This window comes from Melozone crissalis, unplaced genomic scaffold (genome assembly GCF_028551555.1).
Source record: "Melozone crissalis strain CALT ecotype California unplaced genomic scaffold, PUWL_Pcris_2 ptg000021l_1, whole genome shotgun sequence".
Lineage (NCBI taxonomy): Eukaryota > Metazoa > Chordata > Aves > Passeriformes > Passerellidae > Melozone > Melozone crissalis.
In genome coordinates, this window is record NW_026535799.1 from 6,338,032 (window position 1) to 6,358,514 (window position 20,483).

The window sequence follows — 20,483 nt, forward strand, 5'->3', positions numbered from 1 at the left end:
GCTCTGCTCTGGGGGGTCTCGGGCTTTCCCCCCTCTCCCAGGTCCTGCTCAGGCATGCTGAGGGGGTTTTGGAGGTCTCAGAGCTCATCCTCCCCTGATTCTGTGGAAATTGTTTTTGTGATTCATGTCAATTGGCAATGGAATCAGCAAATCCTTCTATCTGCTGTGTCCAAAAGAGACACAAAGAAAAGTTTTGAAACTTTATGACCAAATAGCCAAACAAAGCATCAAAATCAAAGAAGTATAGTAGAGCAAAAGAGATGAGGTAGCAAGATGACTGATGCTTAGAATAAAATAGAGGAAGTTGGGGTAAAGCTAAGAGATATTGCAAAAAGGCAATTAAAATCTTATGTATAATAAAAAACTTGATGCACTTGACAAAATCATGTAGCAGACATCAGTCTAAGACCTCCCTCCAGACAACCACAACAAGGATAGAAATCAATGACCACCTGGAAAGATTATGAAATTGGTGCTCCCAGCTTTTTGATATTTGCTAATTTGGACTAACCAAGCACATTGGAAAATGCTTTGTAGGCTTAAAAACAGTATATATACTTTACCAAACTGTGTGTGCTGTGAGTGGAGCAGTGACTCTCCGGCCACCCAGCGCTGCTTGCTTGCATTAAAATAAAAGGTATAGAAGTAAAATTTGGATTGGCTATTGAAATTTTATATCAGGTGTTCCAGGGTCCCCTTTCTCCAGCATCCCTCCACTCCAGCCACTCAGCGCTTCCCCTGCTCCCCTTTGCACTCCTAAGAGATCCAAAAATATCCCCTCATCAAATGAATTAAAAACACCTCTCTCAGCAACACTGAAACATATTTGGGACTCGACTCCTGTGAAAAACGCCAATCACTTCTTTTTAAAATTTTAAAAGTTTAATAGTAATAAAATGATTATAAAAATAGTAATACAACTTGAGTAATAATAATTTGGACAATTTGAATTAGGACAATACGATACAACAAGCAGAAAGAGTTATGGATGTCCGGGTACCTTTTTCTGGGCAGCACAAGCCCAGAAAAGGACTCCCGCTAACAAAGGATTAACCCTTAAAAACAATAGCACGTTGCATATTCATACACCTCATACATGATGCATAAATTCCATTCAAACACAGGATTCTGTCTGGTCACCATCAACTTCTTCCTTCCAATCCTAACAGCCCCTTCGAGGCAAGATTCTGGCTGGTCAGTGTCAGCTTCTTCCTTCTAATCCTAACAGTGCCTTAGAGGCAGGGAGAAGTCCATTTCTTCTGGTAAGAGAGCAATAAATTCTTTTCTCTGAAAGATTTAGGTGTCCTGTGGCTGCTATCTGGTGCGAGTGCCTCATTCCTTTCTTTAAAAAAAACCCAATAACATAGTTCTTATTTTAACTACAAGAGTTACCTTTTAATTACAAGACTACATTTATTATTAAAATGTTAATACAGCGCTGTTAATCAATACATCAAAATACATATGGTAAATGTGAAAAATGCATGCATTTTATGATTGGCTTTTCGCAAATATTAACATGAATATTATATGTGTTGTGTTAGAAAGTAATGCTGTATTAATTCTCTTAAGTACCATGTTAAATATAGTTTTAGGTTATAAAAATTGTTAAAATAGAAACAATGCTATGTCGGATACTTTTTTAAAGAAAGGACTTGCAGCAAGATAGCAGCCACAGGACACCTAAATTTTTCAGAGAAAGAGAATTTATTGCTCTCTTATCAGAAGAAACGAACTTCTTCCTGCCTCAAAGGGGCTGTTAGGATTAGAAGGAAGAAGTTGACCATGACCAGACAGAATCCTGTGTTTGAAAGGAATTTATGCATCATCTATGAGGTGTATGAATATGCAATGGCCTATTGTTTTTAAGGGTTAATCCTCTGTTAGCGGGATCCTTTTTCGGGCTCGTGCTGCCCACAAAAAGGTACCCGGACATCCATAACTCTTTGTATTTCTTGTCTCATATTGTCCTAATTGAAATTGTCCAAATTATTATTACTCTAAATGTCTTACTATTTTAAGAACCATTTTGTTACTTATAAACTTTTAAAATTTTAAAAACAAGTGATTGGCGTTTTTCACACACCATAAGCACATGTACCTTTGGTTAAAACAATCCTTGCTTATTTCGAATACAATACCTGCTTGTAAGCCTTAAAACACAATACAGAGCTCCATTCTTAAGCTTTAACCTTCCTAATATCTTGCTAGATAAACTTTCTGCAGCTTAGAGACCTATTCAGACAAGCATTAATACACAGGCCAATGTTCTATTTGCCTTTGCTTTTTCTACAGTTTAAATAATTTTTCTGCTGACCAATCTCATGGCTGCTGCTTTAGCTCCAATCACAGTTCTGCTGTCTCTTGCAGCTTTCCCAAACCCCTCTGATTTTATGGATTCCCACAGTAAATATCTGCATAGAGCCATATAATATACACTTTTCACAACTCCGGAATCGGCAAGGTCCAAACCCCAGCAAAATCCCCCTCTCCCCCCCAAAAACCCTCCCGGAGCTGCCGCTTCCCCTCGGCGCTCACCTGCGGGACGCGGGGCAATGCGATGCTGCCGGGCCCAGCCGAGCTGCGGGCTCGCCGTGGAACCCCGCAACGCTCCTTCCCCGGCTGCTGCTCCTCCTCGGGCTGCTCCCTCCGTGCTGCTCCTGTTCCTGCTCCTCCCCTTCCCCTCTCCCTCCCCTTCCTCCCGCTCCAAGGCCGGATCCCCCTTTCGCACCCCCTCTGCCCCACGGCCGCAGCAGCGCCGGCTCTGGGGTGTTGGGGGAGATGAAACAGGAAAGCCTTACAAATATGATTGTCTGGCAAAAGATTTTGAGAATATGGAAACTATAAGCGAGATTGAAATGAAAGCAAGCTTTGAGATCCCTTAGTTACTGAACAACGGGAAAACAACGGGAAAACAACGGTGTGGCCGCTGAAAGTAATCCCCTTTTGATGGAACAATTCCTTCTGCTTGCAGGCAGGTCCCAGGGTCAGAGCAGCCCCTACTGTAGGGGTCCAAAGAGGAGTTTTTAGGGTTTAAAATGTAGCACAGGATGGTAATGTAGTGATTCTTATAGGCGGTATGGAAATGCTATAGGATTTGTATATTGTACTAGATTGTTTAAGTGAGAATCAGAATATTCAACACAGAAGAAGATTTACTGTATTGTAACGGGAACTTCACTCTCTTAGCTCTTACCTCTCTTACTCTTGCTCTTACCTCTTGTCTCAGCTCTTGCCTTTGATGCTCTTACCCCTTTTACTCTCTTATGCTTTTACTCTCTTACCCTGTCATCCTCTCTACCCCTCTCTTCTCTTGGGCCTGCTCTGAGCTGTGGCTGCAGCTCCAAGCAGGGCCCTGCACCCAGGCCCTCTGCAATAAACCCCAAATGCCAGCAGGGCCCTGCACCCAGGCCCTTTGCAATAAACCCCAAATCCCAGCAGAGCCCTGCACCCAGGCCCTTTGCAATAAACCCCAAATCCCAGCAGGGCCCTGCACACAGGCCCTTTGCAATAAACCCCAAATCCCAGCAGGGCCCTGCACCCAGGCCCTTTGCAATAAACCCCAAATCCCAGCAGGGCCCTGCACCCAGGCCCTTTGCACTAAACCCCAAATCCCAGCAGGGCCCTGCACCCAGGCCCTCTGCAATAAACCCCAAATCCCAGCAGGGCCCTGCACCCAGGCCCTTTGCACTAAACCCCAAATCCCAGCAGGGCCCTGCACCCAGGCCCTTTGCAATAAACCCCAAGTTCCACGACCTGGCTGCAGTGATCTCTCATCTCCGTCCGTCCTGACCGTGCCACCCCCATCAATCCTACACTGGGGCAGGGGGAGAAACCCTCAGAGCCCCCAGTGATGGGCAGGGGGCTCAGGGCTCGGGGATTAAGATGTACTTGTAGTTTTCTTGTTATGCCTAGGCTCTGAAGCAGGGTTTGTCATTGTTGTGAAACCAAGATTTGTCAGGACCCAGGACATCCCTCTGGCTGTCTGGAGCAGCCAAGACCCGTGCCAGGGGGCTCAGAGACCCTGGCACAGAGCCCAAAATGCCCCTGTGGTTTTGATTATGACCCATGGAGCAAATTACCAATCTGGTATGAAGATCAGCAAGCCACAACACTTTAGGTAGCATATTAGTGAAGTTATTACGGGATGGAAAAGTAGATTTTAGGGTTTTTGATATGGGGGTTCAGGAGGCAAGATGGAGGGAACTAGGTGTGTCCAGCTTTCTCTTTCTTCTTCTTGGCCTCCATCTTCTGCTGTGATGTTGGCACTTACAGATTGGTTTAGAGTAGAAGCTCACTGTCTAACGTAGGTGATAGGTAAGTAATTGTAAACATTGTATATGTAGTTTTTAGTATAAAGACATAACACTGCCCCGGGGGAGGCAGAGTGCCTGGAACTGTCCTGCTGGAGGGACCTCGGCAAAGCAGGAGAATATATTTTATAGATAAGATAAAATAAACATCCTTGAGACTGAGAAATGAAGAGCCCTGACTCCTTCTTCAAGCACCAGGCTGGGAAAAGAGACTTTGGAACTTTTCTCAGGGTCACTCTGACCAGCCAGAGATCCTGACAAAGATTAATCAAGGATTAATACTGAAATAGATGTTCTAATCCATCCTTGCACTTCTGCTGGTCCCTAGGAAGGCTGGTTGGTGATTTCTGTCTGTGTTCAAATATTTAAAGCAACAACAAATAGTCCCATACTTGATATTTCAGGTGAACAATTTAATGGCATCCTAACATTGTTTACACAATCTTATAACATGCATATTTTACTCCTTGTGAAGCTGAAATTTTTTAAATACAAAAAATTCTACTGAAATTTTAGAAATTTTGAAACCATTTTAACATACAGAAAACAAAACAGTCTAAAAAGACCGGTCTAACAGCCATTAAAATGCAGGAAAAAGCAAGAGGACTTCAGGTAAAAGAACATTCATTTAACAGCTACATTTCTTCCACTAAGTATTTATGTGTTAAGAAAAACAGAGCAAATTTAAAAGAACAGAAGTTCTTTAAAACCAGAATTTCTAATGCCAGAAACAGCTTTGAAACAACTTTCTATGTAGTTCTGTTTATTTCAAAATTTAATATTTGGCCAATTTTTGTTACAACATTTTGAAGTATTAAACACACTGAGTATGACAGAAAAATGCAACAAAGCACTAACTCTGAGAGAAAAACAACCCTGCAAGCAATGCCAGGGCACTGGGTATTTCTGCATTTTAAGCAAAGAGCTTTACAGCAACTTTAGTTTTCCTTTTCCTGTTCATTTTGGAGAGTGTAGCCCAGCCCGCCTGGCGCATTCTCCTCATGGTTTTGAGTTTCAGAGCAGACCCTGGAGATTTCACACTGCATGGAGCTGGGCTCTAGGAAGGAAAATAAAGCCATCCTTTAGTTTCTGTAAACAATCTGATTAACTGCTTGGTTTAATCTTAGGAAAGGCTAACATACCTTTTTTGGTGCTGTGGAGTGTAATTGTGAAGCATGTGGATAATCTTTGTACAAATTTTTAAACGTTTCTTCTTCCGAGACTGTGCTCTAATAAATGAAAAGTTAAAAGTTAAATTAAAAGTTACTTAGTCACACTATATTAAAAATACTTTTTCTTTCCCCCTAAGGATATTAAACTCTGAAAAAGAAAAATTAAGATGTCATTATGAGGCAGTTCAATAAAGCATTATAACAGTTCAATAAAAAGAATGTTAATTATGTACATGCAATGACAATTCCAGAAAGAACCAATAAATTAAAAATATACAGATAAATATTGGCTTGAATGTGGAAGCCCAAACTCTTTATTTCCATTCTCAGCCCAGCAGTGAGCACAAAGAGCTGCTCAGCACATGATTTGTTCTCTGGCTCTTATCAGGAGGTCAGTGTGCTCAGAGCTGTCTGACTGAGTGTCCAGCTGCACAAGCACTTTCTGCTTTTTCCTGCTGCTCTGCCCTGCAGGCAGGTTTGTGCTTCTTCCACTCTGCATTTTATCCACTGGAGGAGTCTTTATAACATATGTCTGGGAAAGAAAATGTTTCTATTTTTAGATTATATTTTATGGGCTAAGTGTGGAATCTAAAGCCAAACACAGGACCCAGTTTACAGTCTGAGTGCCCAAGAATTCACCTGACAGAAATGGTGGAACTCAGATCTTTCCATCCAAACATGGAGCAAAGACCCAAACAAAGTGGGTAGGGGTGGAAATATAATATTTTATATTATTTTTGTTGCCAAATGAGGAGAATGAAGGGGAAGCTATGGAAGAGCTGAGTTTCATGGTACATTGTATTTAAGTTCTCCATGCTTATCTGCAGAAATTCAGGCTATTCTGAACTGTAGCCACTGCATTGGACTCTATCAAACATCAAAGAAAATGGGAACAAACAAAACTGCAGGAAAAGGCTTTCAGAGAAAGATTGATAGCTACATCAAGATTGGTGTTATTTAAAATAGTCTTTTCACTAGAAGTTAAACTGAGAAGCATTGAATGGTCCAGTGCAGTCCTTTTTTAGACAGATAACATCAAAATGGTGCTGGATTCCATTGTTCCAATATGAAAACCACAAGTGAACTCCTGGCAGGGAAGAAGGGTGAGTTCTGCAGTCAGGACTACTTTGATACTTGGACCATTTTTACAGCTGTATCAGCTTTTTTCTCTTCCATAGAGGAAAAGTGCCTTTACAAATAGACACTTTTAAGACTAAGTAAAACAATTCTAGAGACAGAAAAAAATCAACAACTGAGCAAGAAAAATTATACACTGGGAGCCCTTCCAGAAACTGCTGGCTAATATCTCCATGGAATGGTGTGACCCTTTAAAATCTCTTCTTATCCCAGGGGGGAAAAAAATCATCTACAGAGAAGTAAGAAATACAGGCAGAAAAATGCAACAAGAAAAATTCACGGTTAGGAGTTATAAAATATCAGTGTTGGACTGCCCAAGGAGCTTCCTGTACTGAAGGAGGCATTTTTAATTATTATTTTTATTTTTTTAATGTTAGGAATATAATTTGGACACCTTCTATTTTTTACATGAAAAAATAGATTCACTGTATAGATCTAAACAAGGTTTAGGAATCCCAGGAACATAAATTTTTACTTTCTATAATTTAAAATTTTAAGTCAAAAGCATTCCAATGTCTTTTGTTGAATGCAAATAAATTCTCATGGCACTTCAATTGATTCTACACATATAACACTACCAAATTCTAAAAGCAATTAAAAAGTTAAAGTTACCTTGTGCTTCTTTTCACTTTCAGGAATTTTACTGCCAGAGTGCTCTTTGACAAGATTCTCCTACAAAAGAGTTTTGTGACAGCAAGGAAATATTGATTTGAATTCAGTTCCTAAAAATCTTCTTGGTGTGATTACAGAGCACAGTCTATAATCACAGACTGTACAAAGTTTACACAAAAATATGACCAGATTTAGCACAACCTCAGCATTTAAAAGTCACTGAAAAATCCTACAGTTTAGGGAACTTTTTTGCTTAACTAGTTAAAATTAACTAAAATAAAGAAGAGTTTTGTTTTGTTGTTTGTTTATTTATATATAATCTATAATCACAGACTGTTACAAAGTTCACACAAATCTATGACCAGATTTAGCACAACCCCAGCATTCCAAAGTCACTGTTTTTCTGTTCAGTTTCATTTCTTACCCAACTCCTCCCACAGCACAAGCCCAGGCCACACCTCTCACCCCCACTGCTCAGTGAATAAAAAACTCCACCTTTTCTTCCATTTCTGCTCTCAGTTGTTCCTTAAGGGAGGACAGTTCCCTTTTCAAACATGACAGCTCATCTTCCTACAAACCATTAAATAAAGAACAGGGTTAACTATGCACAGCCCAGAAAAAGGAAAACAGTCCCAAGTGAGACAGTAATTAACAGGGACACTCATTAGATACACAAGATAATTCTATTTGCTTTTCAGCCCTATACTTGAAGCTTTGCTTTAGCTTGTTTAAAAAAGACTGAAGCACTGTAAGAAACAGGTACTTGATCAGAAGTGTTCAAGGTAATACCTTAAAACCCTTGGGAGAAGAGGGGTGAGGGGGCACAATCTAAATATTTAAAACAAAAGTTTCCTATTCAAAGTGGGGAGTCAGAACATTACATACTATCTGGAAGAGCAGACACAAGCACTCTGCCACTCCAATTTATTTTTAGAAACATTTTGAGTTTTTAGCGCCCAGAATAAGATCTGTTGCAGCAGGTTGGGTGGGACTGCTACTGGTAAAAGTTCAAACCACACTGGAAAAGTTCCCAGAGAATGTCTCTGGTGGGAAAGACCCCAGAGCACAGCAGGAAAAGGAATTCTCTAAGCAAACTGAAAAAAGATTTTGAGAAGTCACAAACTGACTGAAGATCACATCTTTTGTCTCTCTGTGCTGTGGGTGGGCAAGAGGGAGGGATTGGGAAAAAAGGTGTTTTAAAGGTTTATTTTAATTCTCATTACTCACTTTTAATTCTATTAGTAATAATTTTTTGGATACCACTTAAGTTTGAATCTGCTTTACCCTCAAAGTGTTTTTCTCCTAATCTTTATCTCAACTTGAATTTTTCTTTCCCCTCCTCTGCTCAACTACAGCAGAGAAAAATGAGTGAATGTTTTTTTTGTGTGTGCCTGCACTTAGCCAGTATAAAACCCCTACACAAGGACATCAGCCCCTTCACTGAATTACTGACCATTGGAAAGTGCTCCTTACCAGGGCTCATTCTGATGAGAACTGCTTTTGCTGTTTCATTTTATATACTTTTAACTCTGCATCTTTTTCTTCAACCATTTTATCATATTCATTCTGTGGTAAAAAAACCAAACCAACAACAAACTCAAAACATGTGACTAAATGTTACAATTATAGAGTTATCCAGTCTTAAAACATCATTTTTCAAACCAGGCTCTTAAGATTCATAAAGAAAAGGTTCACTGATGCTTCTGCAGAAACTGTAAAACAGGAAATGCTCAATTCAAGTATTATTTTGTGGACTGGCAGAGAGTGCTTTATTTCTGTGCAGCAATATGTGCTCAGCACTAAGAGCCAGCCGGGCAATCTTTATTAATGTATCTGCTAAAGATATTGCAAAATAGAGGAATAGAAAGGTAAACTAAAATGTGTCAGGCTAAACTGCTGACAGTCACTAAGTAATCTCAGAGAAAGAACCAAACTGATACTGAAAAATATTCACATGGTATCAAAGGAAGCCTGAATTGAAAAAAATCTAAATATCCCAGAAGTTTAGATGAATGGAATTTATCTGCCCATAGGAATGTGTTCATAATCTTCAAATGAATGTGATTTTAGATGATGCAAAGTCCAGCATGTGTTCAGCTTCCTTTTCCCGGACTCAGGCCTGTTTCTGCTTTTGAAAGGTCATTAACGTGGTGTCACAAGTTATAAACATGGTATTGACATGGTATCACACATTGCAAACCACAGCAAGCAGGAAAATCTCTGACCTTGTGCTTTTCCATCAGTGCCATCATCTCAGTTATCTTGTGCTGACATCTGGCATTAGTTTCTCTCTGTATCATTGCAGTTTCATCACAAAGCAACCTCATATTTTCTACCTGTCAGTAATGAATTGCATTTCATTCATCAACATAACAATACATTTCTTTTAAATCTTAATTTCTTCTTCCCCCTGTGGGTGCAAAGTTTGCAGTCCCACTTGGGCTTTATTTGCTTTTAAGATCCCTTTCAAATCCCTCATCTTTTCTGCAGATTGTTAAAATGGGCAAGATCAAAGGTACAGCCATGGCAGGCAAGCTCACTGCAAACCAAAATGCCATTTCAAGCACTCTGTCCTAACATTTCTTAGCATTGCCATAAAAAAAGTGTGGGCAGAAAAATTCTAATGTGGGAGAAGTTATAATCTAATTTAACTGTGCTGACTTTATACCAAAGGTGGAATTTCTTTGAACTACATCTTGAAAGAAAGAAGTTTTAATGGAGTTCTTATTTTCAAAGACACATTCAAATACTTCAACTTCAGCACCTAATGTACTAAAGCTTTGCTTACAAGGATTCACAACAAGTTCCATTTATGTTGAAAAGACTGAAATATGAGCAAGGATCCTGCCAATAAAGCTTCATAAAAACATTTTAAATTTAAAAAAATAAATTGCATAAAAATTAACACCTCTCACCTCTTCACAAAGTTTATTTTCATTTACTTTTCTTGTTTCTATGTCTTTTTGATAGATGTCAACTTCTTCCTTATGTTGCTTGTTCATATTTTCCATCTCTAACTGCAATTTATTCACCTTTGGAGAAAGCAGAATTGCTGCTGTTATTTGTTTAGGAATTACTATGTTAATGATTTTTTCTTACCTCTTATTTTTGAGCACAAACACTGTTACTTTTCAGGTATATGATTCAAGTGTTTCCTATTTAAAGTTCAGCTTTTTTTTTAATAAAGAGTTGAACTTTTGCCTGAAGTGAGTTAGAAAATACTCAAAGGAACAATGGCAACAGCAGAGTGGGGAAGACTGCCCTAAGCAGTCACCTGAAATGCTGTGAATGCCTTGGAAAAAAACCAAATACAGATGGAGATTTTATTCCCTCTCTTGTAAATCTGTATCAGATTTTCACAGGTTTTATGGTACATTTTCCTCTCAGCTGTGCATTTTGATTACAGTTTTTCCCTTTTAAGTTTATCATATGAATATCCTCAAAAAAGTCCACTTTTCTTCAAGTGCATTACCCAAAGCTGGACACAATATTCCCATCAGAGGGATTGCCACTGCAGAACACATTTAAAGAACAGCCTAAAAAGAGTAATATGTTTTTATATATATATATATATATATTTCTTTTAAATGCTTTTCTGTTACAATGAGGTTGCTGAGCCCTGTTCAGTCCACTATCAACAAAAGAAAAAAAAGGAACAGATTGGAAACATCATTAATTGCAATGTGAATCCATCTCTTAAATGTCCAATAGTCAGTGCCCAATGATTACAAATGGAAGCATCTTCTAAAAACTATGAGCTCATTCCTGCAAAGTCTGTATTCCAGATCCAAAAACCAGTTCAGAATGTATTTAACAAGTATTATCATTATTTACACTGGAAGTTAAAAACACTCACCTCATCTTCTACATGATGTTATTTAAACCTACCTTCCCTTCATAAGTATTGCTTTTCTTGCTTTCTGCAGTCATTTTCTTTTTCAGCACCTTATTCTGTTGAAATAAAACAAAACAAACACTGTACCTTAATAAGTTCCTAGAATTATGTCATGGTTTAACTGCATCAAGAAATTCCAGCTTTCATCAGGCAAATAACTCTCTGTTGTGCAGCTCAGGTTCCAGAATAATTCTTAAAACAAATGAACGTTCAGCTAATTTCTGTGATAATTACTGTTTCTTCATGACCTTAAGAAAAGCTCCTCCTGAGCAGCAGCAGGGAATAACAAATGGGGTGCAGAATGGGAATTAAAACTAAGATGCTGCTGGCAGAAGGTGTGAAGATGTCATGACCAAAAATACAAGTTATTTATTTTTACAGTGAAGTTACTACAGTTTGTGCCAGTGCAGAATTTTTTTATCCTAGTGGAACTGAGATACTCATACAAGTACATAAATAACACTGTGCACTAAATGAAAAAGAGTAGAAGTTTATTAAAGATATTATTTTTGCAATTGTTTTTTTCAAATTAAGGCTCATTTAACAAATCAAGTGATCCCTAAGATGACTCCCTAATTTGCTCAGGGTTAGGATAAGAAAGGAGAATTTTTAAATTACATAGGTGTATCTAAAGACATCACAGCAGACACAAACCTGCTGAAAAGGCAACCCAAAGTATGATGTGTTTATGTATTTGTGAAATTAAAATCTCTACACACCTCTTGCTGCAACTCTTCAATGCATTTGGTTTTATTTTCCACCTGTTTCTTTAAATTATTCATCTGAAAGAAATATTTCAGACATGAATTAGTAAGTTCTATAAATGACTCCCTATGTGAGCAATTCCTGAAAATGTTCTCAAACCTGCACTTGCACCAGTCTGGTTTGTTCCAATGGGACTCAAACACCAGCTGACATGTTAGAGTAATCAGAGTTTTAGCCATAAAGTACCACAAGACGTTAATTTATAGCAGTGAACCAGTTCCTTAGTGGTTATAGAGTTAAGAAGGAAGAAGAAAAAAAAAACAAAACCAGGATCTTCACAATTTAAAAAATGCACTTGTATGAAGTTCCCTACATCCATGAAAAAATGAATTTTCCCAGTTATTTTCTAGAATCTTCAATGGCTTTTCCTTTCTTGAAATTTAATTTTCAATACTCTTAACCTGAAATTGCAATTGTAGATCTTTGACTTTTACAATGAAATTCTGAAATCCATTCTAAAGCTAAAAACCCCAGGTTGCTTTGAACCAATAGAAAGAAAGTAAAAATGCTTGAATGTATTTAAGCTAAAACTCACACTACATATTATAAGCTAATCCAGAGCCCATCCATCACTGAGTGGGTATATGAAAAAACAGAAAAGCAGGTTCTCTGTTTGTCTGAAAACAAACAAATCTTTAAGATGTTTCACTCTTTTAGAGTGAACATCCCAGTGACTGTGCTTGTCTTTTGAAATACCAGGGCTCACATGTGGACACACCATGGCACAGCTGGCAGCAGCTGGGAAAGAAGAAACCTCTGGCAGAGATCACATCCCCCAGGCAGAGACTTGCAGAAAAAACCCCAACAAAGATTTTACATTGAATGCTGTCCTACAGGTTCTGTAAGATATTTTCATGACACATGACATACATTTTCTTCTCTTTCATCCAGTATACTTTTCATCTCTTCACCTGTCTTTGCCATTTTCTCCTTCAAAGACTCCAGTTCATTTCTAAGTGCCAAATTAACAAGCATTAGTAAATATTTACTTAATGTCTTTAACTTATTTTCAGTACTTCTAACAAACCCATATTTTATTTTCTAAAAAGAGCTGCTAATGTTGATGGGAACTTCATAAGCTGCTCAATGAAAATGTTCTTAAAATGCAGCCACATGCCCAGTAAGTCAATATGTGAACTGTCCATACTTCTTTTAAGTAGGAAAAGATGTTCCAGGAACCCAAGGAAGATACATCCTGACCTGGACTATTGCAATGCAGCTGTGAAACGTGGGAGCTGCCTGTCTGTTGAACTGGGGATACAGAGAGTAACTCTGATCCAGTTTTGCCTTGTCACATTTAATCCATAACCTTCAGCTTCCATTTGAATTTCCTTCACACCTGAGATGTCTAATGCAAAACAAGACAGCTCCTACTATGGAATGCAAAATGATGGCAAACATTGTTCCTGCAGCAATTGGTATTTCTAATCTGAGAAAATTTCTACTTGGCCAACAGCAATTCTGAATAGTTTCTGTTTAACTATGTAATCTAGAAAAACATTATTCAAAAAATCCCAGAAAGCAGCATTTGAACACAACTATTTGAGTCTACTTCCTTTAACAATATAAGTTATTAATATTTGTTTTTGCTTGCCTTAGCTGGCTATTTGCCTCTTCTAGGATTTCAACTAACTGCTTTGTGTTTTCTTCTTTTTTCTTACTATCCTAAATAAAGACCCATGTGTCAGCAAAGAAATAAAATTCAAAGTGACTTCTTAAACAATTCAAAGACATCCAAAGCACACTGACCTGCCTTGTTCCGAAGTGTAAATACTCTTCCTTTCCAACTCAAACACAAAAAATAGCTCAGGTACTCTACAGACCCAAATCATGTTGCAGCTCATCGTCTAATTTGTAAAACTGAGTAATTTGTCAAATTGAGTATTGTCCTTTGAAGGAAGCTGGAAGTTTACAACTTGCCTCTTGTTGTTCTTGCAGCTTCTGGAGTTCTGCAGCCACAGCATTTTCCTCTTGTGCTGTTTGTTCTTTCTCTAGTGAAAGCTTACTGAGATACACTGTTAGTTGTTCATTCTTTAACCTAATTTCAAACAAATGGCCAAGAGGAATAAGAAGATGCATTTTGAAATTTCCTTTTAAATTAAACATGCCCATTATCAAGTGTTATTCCATGCTGAAAGAAGTCCAGGCCTTTATCTACAAATATAAGCTTTGCAGCAGAGTCAGAGAGATGTAAAAAGGTGACAGAAGAAGGAAAGAGAATCAGAGTCAACTTTTATATAAATATAATGGTTAGTGAAGGTGATGTAGTTCAAAGCAAGATTAACAATGAATTCAGAAACTTTCTCTTCCTGTTAAATAAGTCAGAGAGATATGGAACAACTACATATGCCATAGAATACATACAAATAGAGAAAATGGAATTTAGAAATGTAAGTATATAATTAATGTCACATATATGGTTCAAAACTTTCATTAGAAAACAATCATAGTTCATTTCACTGTGGATTAAAGCAACTTCTATATTACACCAAAACTAATTCAATATTATATTTTCAAAATGGTCATACCCCTCTTGTTCAAGATATGTTTTCAGAGTCACAAGCTGCTTTAAATAATCTTGTTCCTTGTCAGCTGTACTTGTCAGCTGTGCTTTCAAATCCTGGAATTCTTTCTGCAAAATGAAAAGGAAGAGTTCTGAGTATCCATGTGCAAACTCCAACTGGTGGAGGTTATCAGACATGAGCTAAGAGCACAAGCCTTTCAGAAGAACCAAACAACATCCATGTCATGGATTATCCAGATTGGATCTTTCCAATCTCTGCTGGGATCTGGAAGTGGTGTGAGATAGTGAACTGCGACACCAGTGCTGTTCATGTCTGTCCTCTGCTGTGAGTTTCATTACCTGGGCTGCAAAATTAGGGTGGGACCCTGCTCTGGGTGCTGTTTCTTATGTATAAACTTGTATCCAAGTCATGATGTGTAACTTCACTATTTCTAAAAACATGTTACTATTGCCTTGCTTCAGACCTCTCTCATTTGGAGAGCATTTTCATTTCTCTCTCCACATTTTTCTCTCTCTGCATATTTTCTACAGTAGCCTCAAGATTCTTCTTCAGTAAAAGTCCTCCAATTTGCCCGTTTTAGAAAATGAGTGAAACTCAGTTCAGAACACTCAATGCACAGATTATAACAACAAGCAGACACAGTAAAATGCACACCTGATTTCACACTCTCTTAACTTTAGTTGATATGGATTCTTGTTAGGTTTGTAAATTTAAATCATAATGAAAATAAACCTCTGTTAAGAGTGTATTTCATATAGCTTAGACTTCTGTGACAGAAAATGGGCCTGTGTCACAGCACAGCAGGGTTCACAGAGGGAGTGGCATTTATATCCAGAGGGAGTGGCATTTGAATGGGCATGAACAAAGAAGGAAATAACCAAAAACCTTGAGAAGGAAAACCAAAAGCACAGGAGACAAGAAAAACCAAAAGCACAGGAGACAAGAAAAAACAGAGGCAATAAAGAAGTTCTTCAAAGAAAACACTGAAATTGTGTGTGAGAAAGTTTAGTAGAAATGTTAAGGTTGACTAGATGGAGTTTATTTATGGCATTTAAGATACAAAGCAAGAGGAATTTCATATGAAGAGCAAATGCCATGAGATTAATAAAATGAATATTTACCAGAGTTTCTGACAGCTCTTCAAGTTGCACCTCTTTATCACATTTTACTTTAGTCATCTCTTCTACAGCACATGGAATGTAAAATTAATGGAACAGGAATAATTTTTCATATTTAGCAGGCAGTATAAAACATTTCCCCTTTTGCAATACCCAGTTCTCAAAACTTGTTGGATTAAGTTAAGAAACTGAAAAGCTAATTTATGACTTAATCTAAATGTAGACTTGAAAAAATGATTCAGACATTAGCAAATCTATATCTGAAGAGAAACTAAATATTTATCTTAAATAAAATTTAGAGCCTATTATGTTGTCCACAATTTTAACTTCAAATAAACCATGGACTGTAAGACTGGAGTATTCTCCAAGTATTGATGCACCTGCATTGTTCCAGAAAAAAAAATCTGAACTGCTGAAGGTATCAGATGGATATGCTGAGAAAGGAAACCAGTTGTTACTAACTTCCAGATGGTTTCTATGTGCACATCCACAATTCTGGTATTTTTAGCAAGTTCTCAACAGCAAGGCAGAGCTCTTACTCTGGGGACTAAGGAGCACATCCCTAGAAACCACAGGGTATCAAACTGATGATATTTAAAGACAACCCCTGCCAGCATCATTCCACTTCCAGCATGAGGAGGGTCACAGAAGCCTCCATGGGAGGGTTTTATCTCTGCTGCACAAGTCACTCCTGGCACCTGCAGTGCTGCTGCTCTGAGCTGCAAACCAAAATTACCTCCAGAGGAATTCATGCATGAATGGTCTGACTATTGGAGCTGTGCACAGCACTGCCCTTTGGCTGCTGCCAGCACCAATGACCCCCAAAGAAAAGGGATCAGCTGAGTAAAAATAAATCCAGGCATTCCTGACAGGTACAGGTACTGTAAAATCATTTCCCAACTACCAGAGACAGTCCATTTCCAGACAACAGCAGAAAACATTTTTATTACTGCCTAGCTCATTTTCTGCCTTTGTACAAGCCTTACCCAGTTCAGCAGATTTATTCTGGAGCTCCAAGGTAAGCAGCTTTGAATCATCTTCAGATTTCTTTAATCTAAGAAAATGGTAAATTAAAAATCCCAAATATGGAGTACAAAGCATTGCATTTGAAACTTACAGGACAATAAGACAAAGTCTTACCACAAGCACTTTATGAATATTTACCTTTCAACAGGCAGATATCTGCCTGCAACACATATCAAATTTCATTTTTACAACCTCAGAACAGCAGACATAAAAGTAAACAAATATATACCTACAGAAATCTGTATTTCTTAAAGACAGAATTATGAAAGTTGGAGGGGGCATACATTTACTTTTTATACAGCATCAACTATCACAAACAAAAAAAAATACATTAAATACTCTGCATTTAGACCACTGTGGGAAAAAAACCTCCAAATTTCAGCTTCATTTCCAATTATTCTTGGTTTTGTCATAGACTGCAACCTGTAAGATCACTCTTGGAATTTAAACTCTTTAATTTACCTATTTTGCTCTTCTTGCAGCAAGCTTTTCAAATTGGCAACAGAAGTCTCAAACTCCTCTGTCAGGGCTGCAAGCAAAGCCTTCATTTTTTACATTCTTCCTCCTGCTCTTCCTTTTCTCCAGTAACCTGAATTAATGTTTTCACTGTAGTATGGAATTCAGTTTCCAAGTTCTTTTGAATAACCTTCAAAACATGATATCATTTCTAAACATGTTTTGCAACAAACAGCTACAGCTGTTTCATGTCTAAAGTATCCATAATTATTTATGCAAATACTCATCTAGTCTATTTCTACTGTAAAACTATAAGCAAGAGGTACCTCTGCCTTTTGCAATGAAATTTTAGCCTCTTCCAGCTCTGCCCTCAAATGTTCTTTACTGCCCTGGGATTCCTTTAACATTTCTTCCTTATGTACTAAACAAAAAAAGATGTTTATATTTTAAAAATAGAATATTTACTAAAAAATGCTGACAAAAATGGAAAAGTACATACATTTAAAGAATTTAACAAAGACCAACAGTACTGACATCAAATACTATAAAATAATACATAAAATTTGAATACAGATGGCTTAAAAATGCTGAAAATCAAGTTCTGAAAAGTAAGTTTCCTCAGTGACATCTGCCTGACTAAATTTGCAAAACTGAAGCAACCCTTTTTTCCCCTTGCAATTTTCAAAAGCTCTCACTGCTTGACTCACCCTAAAAACTGCCCTGCCAGTCCTGCTCCCACATGAGCAGCTCCTGTTCCAAACAAAAATAAGGCCTTCAAGGCCCCAAAATTCTGCTGCCAACCAGCAACAGAATAAGACTATCATGGCCCTGTTTCCTGTGCTTCTATAAACAATTACATATAATAAATAAACAATCATAAACAATTACATTTAAATTCAATAAACAATTACATTTAAACACAGTAGGCAGAACTCTTACATTTTGCTTCCATTAAGTCAGCAATCTTATTTTGTGACATCTGCAGCTGAGCCTTGATGTCTTTTATGACATTATCTTTTTCATCTCTCTGTATGGTAAGAGCTGAAATCTAGAAAAATGCAAGAAATATCATCATGAAGTCTGGAAAAGGGACAGATATTAATTTTCATTTGTACCCAGGTATGATAAGCAGACATTTTGCTGTCATTCAAGTTAATTAGATAGATAGATAGATAGATAGATAGATAGATATAGATAGATAGACAGACAGATAGAAAATATTTGCTAGATATAATCTTAGCTAAATATTGATCAAGTCACATTACTCTAAACAAAAAAGTTCTCAATTCAAAATCAAACCATGAATTCCAGTAGACTAAAGGTACTGAAACATCACTAAACCCAGAAAGACTTCTTGGCTCTTGCATTGCCCCTTTAGTCCCAAATAAAGCTCTACATATTGGATGGAAAATGAGCAAACCTGCTTTTCCTTTTGACTGACTTCCAGTTTGCATTCTTTTTCAAACTTGTCCACTTTTTCTGCTTCTTCTTTTACTTTGGAAACACAGTAACATCCATAGTTAACATTCTAGCTGAAATATACTCCAAGTTCAATACAACTTCCAGTTTAAGATTGCTTGGAATTGTACAGCTGTACCATTTGTTTCCCAAGAGTAATTGTTGAGGCAATGTTTGATTTTATAATCAAAATACAAACAGAAAAGAGCATGTGAAAATGAAACAGGAACATAGCAGGCTATACACACAGGGAGAGAGCATTTAGCTAAAGTTTCTGTAGCTATACACTAGTGCATTATCATTTAATTAAACAAACTATGGGAAATAAGTATTGATCTCTAGAATGTACTTCACAGACAAAACTTCAATTTTGAGTGACTGTTTGAAAAATAAAGTTCCAGATTTGGCCCAGTGGAACAGCAACAGAAGGGGCCAGGCAGTGACCAAAGGCAGCATGAGTAAAAGAAGGGTCCCAGTGTCTCAGTGTGAGCTGCTCACCATTCCAGCACTTCACATCCTGCTGCCCTGACACTGCATGTGTAACACAAGCTATGAGGTACTAAACTGAGCAACTGAGCCAGCTGCATAAACTCAATAAACAGAATTCTCACATTTGAAACTCATTTCCCATCTGTCGTTCTCTGCTTGCACACGAAGCTCTTCAAATGCCACTGTCATTCTCTAAAAACAAAATTTAATATTTGAAGTTCAGTACTGGAAACCCTGGAACTTCTCCAGGGGCTGCTGCCCACCTCAGCCATTCTGAGGAACCAGCAGGGAGGTGAAACAGAGCCCAAAGAGAAGCCAGAAGCTGTGGCAGTGACCCAGCACTAAGCACACATCACACAGATCACAGGGATCTACATCCCACACACTGCTGCACCTTCTCCATTGAATGTGTTTGATAGAACACAAAAATAATTCTTGAAAAGGGATTGAAAACCCAACTTCCTGCTCACACATGACATGATACCCACACATGATGGATACAAACAGTATCCCAACAAAAACATGGAACTCGGCTCAGCTCACATAGCTCACATTCCTTTCATCAAGCTTGGTCACTTACTTCTATGTTGCAGTGAAGTTCCTCATACAATTGTATTGTTGCTTCCTTTTCCTGTTCATCTATCAAAGCAAGAACATATGAGAAAGTTTTTCTTTTGAACAAGAATGCCAGCTGTCCAAGTCATTGTATTTAATCAGCATAATGAATTAAAAAAGGAATTATCAGCTCCATTCTTATTAAATAAGTCATTATGAAACATTGTGCAAAAATTACAGAATCTAGGGAAAATGTGTATTTCATTGAAACATTAAGCAAGCTCAGCTTTTAAATTTCCTTCCTAAGATATTTTTTTTCTGTGACAAGTGTAATTCTGGATCACTTTATGTGACCATATTAATTATTATAGTATCAATGCTGTTGAATAATAATGTATCAAACCTGTTAGTATTTATAAACTGTAATCTAGGGTTTAGCACTGAATTTCTTCCTATCTGCAGATACCTATAACCACAGAGCTGTCATTATAAAATTGCAACACTCCATGTCCATATTTTCCTTCTTTCCTTTCACTTTTGTAATTGATACTATTTTTTCCTAAGAAAACAATTAAAAAGAGAACAGTAAAAGAAACAGCTATCAAAAAAGAACAGTACAACTATATACAAGTGTTTCTAGAATTAAGGCTAAAAAGAAACAGACACTTAAGTATCCAGGATCAAGTTAGTAAAATTCTAATTATTATAATAACGATTCTAAATTGCATATGAAGTAGGATTTCCAATCAAGAACATATTTTAAAACCTCAAGGCTTTAAACTTCATGAAGTTATCCAGCTGTCTTGGCTTGTTCAGTTTCATGAGAAGAATTCCAGTTACTCATTATACCTTGGGGTTAAGACCTTTTTTCCCCACAAAAGTGTGATGGCTGAAAACAGGAAATGTCAGCTCTGGAAATTTGTTCCAGAGTGCTGGGGATTTAGAGTAGATTCTACTGCCTA